The 10357-nt window shown below is 38.8% G+C and overlaps 1 protein-coding gene across 3 annotated transcripts in view; it reads left to right on the top strand.

Moving 5' to 3' along the window:
- The window catches only part of enox2 (ecto-NOX disulfide-thiol exchanger 2), a 204314-nt gene that overhangs the window by 118774 nt on the left and 75183 nt on the right, over nt 1–10357 (top strand). The window lies entirely within an intron of this gene.

The following is a 10357-nucleotide window of genomic DNA, read 5'->3' as shown; positions in this document are numbered from 1 at the left end:
AAAAGTTTGCAATTGTAAATTTTGTGAAAGCAAACATTAGAAAAGTTTGCAAATCCAAACATATTTAGTCTTTAAAAGCAAATTTTAAATATTTGTATTTGCAAATTTTGAATTTTTATTCTCAACACTTTACATTTTCTTTGCAATTAAGAAAGTTTTGATCATAAACCTTTAACTTTTGCTTAGTGCGGAGTTTGCTTGTTCTCTGAGGTTTTCCTCTAGATTTCTTCCAAAAGTTCGAAAACATGTTGGAAAGGTTAGTTGGTGGATCTAAAGGCTCATTTCCACTGAGCGGTTCTGTCAGGTAACGTAGCAGCACGGTATGGACCAGTTACCGTTTTTTTAACTGTTAAGACACTTTTTATTGAAACCTGCTCTCCCTTTTCACCTCAAAATAGTTCAATCTGTGCTCCAAGTGGAACTGTGTTGTGTGAAATCGTGTCTCAGTCAAAACCAAAAGTAACTCTGGACAGTCTACGTAGAAGAATAGAAAAACAATGCTCAGAACATAAAGCTGGAGAAATAAATATCAACAATTAGGGTCTCTTAGTGTGAGGAGAACATACCTGTCCTCCCACCCCCATCTGGCAGTCTTTCAATTCTATGAAAAAAGGAATGTGTAGTTAAAATAATATACATGGGATACTAGGCCTAAAAACAGTTATACCAACTCTCTATTACAAGACTGCAGTGTATTGGTATAGTATGTGATGTAGTGAAAGATATATTTACTTACAGAATATTTTTTACTTAAGTCCTGCCCATATTTTCCCACACTCACTTGCATTGATGGTTTTTCAATCCAGAGGTCCAGTGGAGTTTTACAGATGGGCGGGACTTACCAGCTCCATAGTATGTCATGGTGGTGTGGACCGGTAGCGTGTCATTGTAGTGAGATGACTAGAAAACCAATAAAAATGGAGGTCATCCAGCAGCTCGCCTTTTTATTACTTTGCGAGCAGCTAAGAAGAAAACCGCTTTAAAGAGGAAAACGGAAATACTAGTTTAGCGCTATATTGGTGCTTACTAATGTCTGTGTAATGCGTCCATTTTACAATGGAAACGCTCAAAATACCGGATTATACCGGACAGCTCAGTGGAAACGAGGCTTTAATTGTCCGTGAGTGTATGTGTTTGGTTGTGTGACAGACCGGCGACCTGCCTAGGGTTCTACCCCGCCTTCACTTAACAGTAGCTGGGATAGGCTCCAGCAACCCTGTGACCCTGAAAGGATTAAGCGTACTCAGAAATTGGATAAATGGATGCCTCCTGTCGTATTTTAACCAAGTGCTTATGGGGAAGATTTAAGAAAAAGCTGTTTTCAGGTTTTCAGGAAAATCATGATTTTAATCAAATATCTAAGATATTTGCTGAAATCTTGTTGAATCCTAAAGTGAATTAAATAGTGAATGTGTAATTCTAATTGAGTACTTTGGCAGCCCTTTTATTAAAGTTTTCCAATTTAGCTGGTCAACTAAGATTTATTGCCCTTTGACTTCTGATTGAAGCTAGATGTTTTTTGTTTAATCTTCATGTTAGTCACATAAGACTAGACGTTTTTCTTAGACCTTCACCTCTGATCATAGACTTAGATTGTTTTCTTCAAATGCAGATTTTAGGGTCAATAACCTCATTAAAGCTACTTTTAGCAACTCAACAGAAACACCCGAATATGTATTTCCTTTTACCTGTTGTTTTTACTGGTAGTTTCATCTTTCATATCATTGAGGATTATTCCCCTGTGCTGTTTTAAATATCTAAAATTTGACACTAGATACTCACATTCATAGTTGGAAATGTAATAGCTTCTTTTATGTATGAGTTTATAAGCTTCAGCCCACGTAGTTTAATACTGATTATTTGTTTGGCTGCTTTGAAGGTGCAGAAAAGGAGTGGAATGTATTCTTCCTCCTCAAACAAATCAGATGTCTGTGAATGAAATGAAAAGATAGCATCGCTGCCGATAAGAAAAGGATACAAGTGAGAGCAGGAATGCCTGAGAGATGTTTAACATCCTGCGCGATAAGAAACTCAACCCGCGGTGATGAGAAAAAAAAAGTACTTGATCTCCTGTAGGTTTTCCCCAGTTGATAGGTTCACAACACTTAAAAGAAAACAGTTATCCAAGGATTCAGACGTGTTTTAGTGGTTGAAAAATCACCAGAAGACTTTGTAATCTATAAAAGGGAAACAGCAGGGGGGCATCCTCTCCAAGTTTCTTCCCCACCACAAGGTCGGACTGTCTTCAGGCTTTCTTTGTGATCCTCAAACCTTCGATTTGTCATCGTCTTTTCTGATCCTAATTGAGACGTGTTGTAGTGTAGCACTCAGGGCACTCTTGACTGTGCCACTGCTAATCACTAGACCCCTTGCAGCTTTGTCATAATTAACAGATCAAAAGAGTGCAGAGAAGGGCAACGATGCATTATTAAACAGATACTGTAGGAGTGCGCGCATGTAAGTCACGGGAAAAAATAGTCTTTTGGAGAGGACATATTTTCTTTTAAGAGCCCTTTCATAATTCATCAGAATGGTGCTCCTAATAGGGTTTTAGACTATTGAAGGTGTTTAGTATGTTTTGAGGGTCTCCTCTTTTTGACACATTGTCTAAAACTGTAGTGTGTGTAGGGGTGTAACGATTAATCGACTCCATGGATTGATGTTTATACTTACGATCCAATCTGTCTGTGGCAAGTTGTTAATCAAATTGACCTATACCATTATGAAATGAAATGAATCTTGTAAGAAATACAAGGAATCTGGAAATATGCCTAGTTTCTGGAAAGATACCTAAGTTTGTGACATGAACTCTGCATCTTGAGTGATCGTTTACAAAATCCCAGACGGTTCATCCAAATTCTCAACTTAAGAGTTATAAAAAAAACCTAAAGTTAGAAGTTTTTCTTTTTGGTTTACCAAGGCGACAGGTGTTGAAACTCAATTATGCTCATCTGTCTGCTCAAGATTTACTTTTCATTACTCTGGACAAGCTTGTAAAATGCTATTAGAGTGCTCTCCCTCTGTGTTAAGAACAGACAAGAAAGAACACATCAATGCAGATTAACACTTCTGAATGACAAAAAAAAAAAACACAACTAAAACAGCATGAGGCTTTCCGCCGACTGAAAATATTGCTTATCCGATAAACCAAAGAATGGAGACAGATCAAAATTCAAATTTTTTAAATTCACTGTTATTAAAGAGAATAGATTTGTTTTCCTCAGACAAAAGCAGCACAAACAAAATTGCAGACTAAAATATTTTTGCAGATTGGCTTTTCTCAATAGTTTTTTAATGACTATGCATTGAATACACTTTGGGTATTTCAGGAAATAATTCGAACTGACTCATGTAAAAAAAAAAATGTTTTCCTGAAAGAAATTGAGCAGCTTCAGAACAGAGAGTTACAGAGAAGTGTCTCATTGCTTTTTGATCAAAAAGTGGTTCTCCACTGGTTCCTCCTTCAGGTTGCCGTGTCATGTCTTCTGGCTCAGATACAACATGCTTTTCAGAAAACAGTCTTCTCTGGAGGGTCTTGATATTTGATCAGCTGCTGTGTAGGTTGAAGGCAGATACACTCTGCTATACATTTTCTCCCTGTCCTCTGTTTTCTTGTCTGTCTCATTCTGAGATATGTGGTTTTAATATACTGGAAAGAAAAAAAAAAATCCAGACCATTGACTGAGTGACTCCTACCCCCTCGCATCCCCAACAGGAAGTACCTTCCGGCTCAAAGAAGCCAAAATCTCATAGACTTCTGTAGAGAAATAAACAGCTATTACTGGGTCATTTTATTTGTCAGAATTGCCATTCTTGCTCTCATACTTTTTTTAACATGATCTTGCTAATTCTATTTTTCATAAAGTTTTTATTATCATCCCGCGGGCCGCGAGTTTGAGACCCCTGCTCTAAAGTTTCTACTCTTTAGGATTCATGCTGGATGTGCATTTAACCCATGAAAAAAGGTCAACTTTCTAATTTTTTTTATGTGAGGATTTGAGGGGGTGGTCCAGGAGCCTGGAAGCCTTGTCCATGGGGGTCCCAGAAGACAAACAGAGGGCTGGAGTGGGAGTTCTCCCCTCGTCCCATCAGAGTTTCTTTATCCTGCTGTCTCTGTAGAGTGCGTCAAAGCTCGTCTCAGTAGAGACGATTTTATTACAGTCAGTTAGGCCTTACACACACTTTACGGTTATAGCTATGATTATAACTCAACAAGGCCATTTAATCTGACTGCTGTCCTTGTCCCGGTACACCATCTCATTGGGGGAGGGTGCATTGATTTATTGATCAAAGTAAATCCATTCCTCTGCAGTAAGAGGTGATACGCTACTGTCCAGGCTGTCATTATTGGGCTTTATCCAGTTGACCTGTAACTCTGGTCGTCATGTGTGCTGTTTGATCTTTTCTATTTCAGGTTTTGAATGCAGAGCAAACCTCCTTACCTCCTTTGTTTCTTTTTTTTTTCGTGGTTAAAAATTGTGTATATTGGAGTCTTGGGCCCAATACAAATTCTTCCCTTCTTCCTTCCACTTCATTTAGCTCTTCAAACGAAGAGTTATGAAAAAATGTTCTCTCATATTTCAGACGTCACTTTTGTTCGATGGCGTCACCAAAAATTGCTGGTCCGCTAGCGCAGAGCTCCCCACGCTTGAATATACATAAAAACAGCGGTTTCATAACTTTAAAAAGGTCCTGCTACAACAAAAAGTCATTACTTACATTTACATATAAACTTCTGTGCATCATAGCGCACCCAGGTGACGTGGTTTACCCTCCCTCGCAATGGGGGACTTTGTACCCCCCTAGTTTGGAGGGTCGGATTTAAAAAATACATTAAAGTGCCCCTTCAAATGGAGGGGATGGGAGAAGGGAAGAATTAAGATTGGGCCTTGAACTTTGTCTTGCTTAGCAAAGGCATGACCTCCTCTACCCATCACCTCCTCTGGGATCTCTTCATTTTCTTTGAGGTCGGATTTTGAGGGTTGTCATTTATACAACATTTTACAGCACTTTATGAAAAACTAAGTGTACCCCTCCATCCCCCCCCCAAGTGGACTTCACAGGACAAGTAGTGACTGGTCCTGTTGATCAGATGCAGTGGATTAACGGATCATCAAAAAGTGCCTCTGTAAGTTTCCTCTGCTAACAAGCTGAGTCATGTGGCATGCTTGACATTTATTTAGCAGATGGTTTGATCAAAAGTGACTTACAAGTGAGGAGCCCACTGAGGGGGATTGTGGGGTTTGGTTCCCTGCCCTGGAACACTTTGGACATGAGAACCGGAGAGGTCTGCGATCAATCCAGCCGCCCTCCAGCTGAAGGACGGCCACTCCACCTCCTGAGTTGCTGCTTTGAGCTACTCGTGAATAAATTATGACACTGTTTATTATGTCATGTGTGTCATGTGTTGCTGGAGGTTAGCTGGTATTTTTGATATTTTGGTCCACGCCAGAGGGTTTGTTTCATCATGTCGTCCTTTCAGCAGGGAAGAATATCCCTCACAGTTGAATTCTTGGTTTGGTCTGGACTGTCTCTCAAAGGGAACCCATTATTTCCTTTGTATCACCCCTTCATCTCTTTCATTCCCTCTTGAATTTTCCTCTCTTGGGCTTGTAATAAACCTTTGATAAGCTGGTAAAAACCCGTGCACATATTGGACTAAATTACCCCACCCCACCCTTCCGCAGGGACTTATGGCCAATGGGCCTTTAAATGACTTAATATCCTATCTGCCTCCTGGGGGGAGCTTTTAGGAAAGCTAAAAGCTGGTCACAGCCGGAAGAGAATCTGAGAAAGAGGAAAGCCTTGGGCTGCCTGGACACCATCTGAATCAAAATAACGATGGCTTTGATCGCCGTGGGCAACCTCCTGAATGCAGATATTTGTTTTTCAGAACAAGGATGTATGGCTGAACAGTAAAAAATATTTTAACATCTTTCAACCCGTTCATGTGTGGTAGTGTTCAAATTATAAGTCGTTTTTTTGCAGTGTTCACAACAAAGTAAGGGTCACATTGTTTTCATTGTTTGATTGTTTTATAGCATTTTTGATGCAAAACAAGTAAGAGACAACACACAGAGTCAGGCTGAGCACAAGTTCAACTGCTGGTTGTTCAAAATGAAATGCGACATAATCAGCTCACAGTACTTTGAGCTAACCACTAAAAATAAGTTAAATATTTTAATAATTCCTGGAAGTCTTTCTGATTATTTTTAGTGTTTCTGCTCACATGACCTTGGATGTAGCTCCAGAGTTTTACTGTATCTTTATTTTAGCCTTGTAAGAGCCTTCACAGAACTACTTTAACTATCAGATCTCTCAGAAATATTCTCTGACTGATAACGTTTCAGGCAGCGCTTGACTTTGCCACGGATCCAGGTGTCTTTTGTTTTTCAGTGCACATTTTTTAGAGGTTTCAGGAGGTGTCAGTTACTAACTATTGAACTCCAGGTATTGATGGAATGGCACCGTGTGGCACATGTAAGGAGCAAACACGGGCAGGGTCGTGCTCTTGGGGGCACAATCTTAAAAAATTCTGATGGGCCGAAGAACTTTTGAGTAAAGGATGGAGTGAGTATTGGTAATAAGAAGGTGTGCTGCTGCAGGAGCCTCATGATTAAAGAGTTAGCTTCGTGGAAATACGCTAAAAACACAGTAAACGGGTGTAGGGGTGAAATTAAATTATTTTTTTCAATAAATTTAAAGTAAGCTCAAACATACATGACCAGACCAGTTCAATACATGGTGTCTTTTAAAAGACTTTTGCAAAAATTTGCATTAAGCAGTTATGTTCTAACATCTAATTAGCTTGTATGATATTGAAATACTGACATTTTTGTAATTTTTAGTGTTGTAACTTGTTCACTCTGTCCTATAATGACAATAGAAGTCTTTCTCCATCAACATTTCACTTGACTGTAGACAGATTAATGCAAGATGATGATAGGAAACATTATCAGATACATGCTTAAATGTTCCATTTTCATTCCAAAAGTGCTGTACTTTATAACATATTCTGTTATGAATAGATTTTAAACAGAAAAAAGCCTGAGAGCTTTTTTGAATTTGTCTTTTTTTTGTGTTAATAACAAATACGTCATTCTGTTAATGGTATTGACATTCAAAATTAAAGAATAAAACAAAACCTCTATTTACTATTTGTTTTTATTGAAAAAAGGGACCATTTGAGTTATTCCGCTTGCTTTGGATCATTTTGCAGGAAAAAAAAATTAATGGGGTGTATCCCCACACTGAGAAATAACCCAAAATTGTCTGCTCAACTTTTCAAGGAGGAAACTTTTAATAGTTGAACATTGGCTGATACAGTTTTCTAAACAAAAATTTACAGAGTTTGTTTACTGAATGGCCATCTCTACAGGTCAGAAAGAGAACTCCTCATCCCAGAATCCACAACAACTTCCTGCCCAAAATAGAGTAACACCCCCTCCTATATCACCATGGTAACCAGATACTCTGAAGGCTCCCTGCCCCAATGAGCTTAACATTTCTCACCTAAGTCTTGTTCCAGAAATGAACACTTCATTCAAAAAAAAAAAAAAAAAAAATCAACTGAAATTTTTTACTTAGATCATTGGCTTGTTTTCAATACTCTGTTTATTCAGTGTCATGTTCTTCTTCTTTAACCTCATTAAAGCAGATGTCAGCCTGTTTTCTCTGAAAGCCTCATCTGTTTCTTTGGATCACTGTCATGTTTTTGTTTTGCTCTTTTTAGAAAACATATGCCAAACTCAGCCCATTCGATAATATCTGATCACTATTAGAGCTGTTAATACACTACAAATCCCATAATGCACTGCTAAAGTGTTTGTATTTTAAAACCCTGACAAAAGCCTAGGGATGTCCTTTCCTTCTTGATAAAGAACCATAAAAACCATAAAAAATGTTTTAGAAAACAGCGGTGAGGCTGGCACGGAACTTAACTACATCTTACCCAGAGGTTGCACACCCTTTCAAACAAATGTTTATTTCTTCATCCCTTGTTATGTCGGCATTTCTTTTCCTTTGCCTCCCCTAGTAGCGGAATTGTGCTTTGCAGCCACTTCTTTAAATAACCATACCTCGCCACAGAAATGGCCAATTTTTTTATTATATATATATATATATATATATTTTTATTTTTTTTATGTCCTTCTATTTTTTTCTCTTCGTGGCTGGGCCGGAATAAACCATTTGGTGGGTCAGATACGCCTGTGGGCCAAATGTGTGACACCCCTGTCTTAATAGTACAATGATCTGACGTTTTCATGAAGTATTCAGTGTTTTGATACTTTGTCCAGGCCATTAAACTGTTTCAGAGATCCTTTTTCTTTCCCACATTTCTGTGGGAACGTTCTTCTTTAGTAGTTTCTCCCTTAATTGCTCTCACCTGGAAAACAAATGATCACAGGTGTCTGAGATTGATTTCAGTGAGACACAAAATCATCCATGAATTTCATTAAAATAATTTTATCTTTTTGACACTTAAGTGCAATTTACATAATAACTTGGAACGTGTATTTGTCAAGTCTTATCAGTGTGTTGCAAACTCCATTAAAGCTGCTCTTCCATAGCTCAGCACTACTCCTTTCCTACACTTATACTTCTGTAAAAGTGTCCTTGCTAAATAGGGTTGTCTCATTAAGGAGCTTGTGAAGTCTTCGTCAGCAGCATTATCACAGCAGTACACACACTCACTCATCTTTAACGTGACGGCCGAACGCTCAGCAATTAGGATCTGGGAGAAGAGAGGCAAAGAAGCAAACAGCATTATTACATATCACCAGCTGTGTCGGAACACCAGCAATACCAATGTAGTCATGGCGCTTCAAACAGACACACGTACGTCTGAATGTGTTAGCTGCGCGTTCTGCTCTGCCTCAGACCTTCTGTAGTGTGAAGTGTGTGCCGGGTGCAGCTCTTCTCATTATTAACTGCAGTGTTGGCTTTGGCATGGTGGACGAGGGCAGCTTGACTCAGCCAGCAGTCACAGCAATTTACAGGTCTGTCACAGAGGAAGAGGTCGGGCAGAGGAGAGAATTAAAAAGCATTTAGAGCTGTGAAATAAACTGCAGATGGGGGAGAATGACCTGCTGGGGTAAGTAGAAAGCATACATGTTGACCTTACTTCAAGGCTTTTTGTTAAGGGGACTTAAAAATATTGGCTATTTTATGCGATGCTCAGAAAGAAACAAGCCTTTTCGATTAATGGATGAGACTGTAAATTTATGAAATTTACCTAACAGACTGAGTTGTCACCTTATTTTAGGAAATATCTCCCTCTGAATGCCAAAAAAAGCTGTGGTCCTCCAAAAGAAGGGATTTAAAATGGAGATATTGATAGACACATTTATATTTGCATGGTATTATGGTTTGTTTGTTTAGCCACATGCCACTGCTCCCACAGGGCTCTTAGCACAGGTCACTGAGACAGGAAGTGTCAAAAGCCAAGGCAGATGAAGCAACCAAGCAAACAACAACACCAGGAGGAATTGATTCTTCATGACAGCACTGTTGAAATCACTGTGGTGTGAGACAGACTGTGGGGTCACAGAACCCTCTCCTCCCCTTTCCTCTCCCCCCAGACAGACTGAACACAGACACGATTTGTTGAAAGGAGGCAGGCCGAGATGCCTAAACGACCTTTATTACTTTTCTCTTCCACCCTCAATGACCTCCTTCCTGCTTTGTTTGGTCCGTGGCGTGGCCTCTTAACTCTCCCAGAAACTGTCTGATGTACCAATGTCAGCTGGAATGAAAATTAAAGTAAAAATAAAAACTTTAAAATGTATATTTATTTTTATTTACACATTTAGACTAGAGTGGGAGGACAGACTCCTAGAGATGGAACATCTCGTTTTCAAGGAGGTCCTCCATTTCAAGAATTAATAATAAAAAATGACAGAGAACCGAAGAAAATTCTCAATTTAAAAACAGGCACAAGTGTGTTTGAGATGAATTAAAATAACCTTCTTAAACAATGACAAAGCTGAAATGGAACATATAGGTAAAGTCATTGGGAGCTTTAACACAAGAAGCATTTTCCCCAGTTGTTTTTCTGTTTCATTCTGTTTTATTTCTTGATGTTTCTTTAACCTGGACGCCGTTTTTAACTTCACTTCAGTACAAAAAAATCTACTTTCTTTGCATGTTTAAATTAGGTGTGTAGGGAAAAATCGATTCAGCGATATATCACAATATTTTGTTTGGCGATACTTGTATCGATTTAAAATGCCGACAAGACGATATTCAATTAATCATTTATGAGCATCTTTTAGTATCTCACTATTGTTTTCCACTTAAATCACTAGTTGGCAGTACAGCACACTGACCCTCTTAGAGCAGCTCTACACCGCAACCA

The sequence above is a fragment of the Oryzias melastigma genome, linkage group LG10, assembly GCF_002922805.2.
Source record: "Oryzias melastigma strain HK-1 linkage group LG10, ASM292280v2, whole genome shotgun sequence".
NCBI lineage: Eukaryota > Metazoa > Chordata > Actinopteri > Beloniformes > Adrianichthyidae > Oryzias > Oryzias melastigma.
Note: the sequence above shows the minus strand (reverse complement) of the source record. Positions and strands in the feature narration are given on the sequence as shown.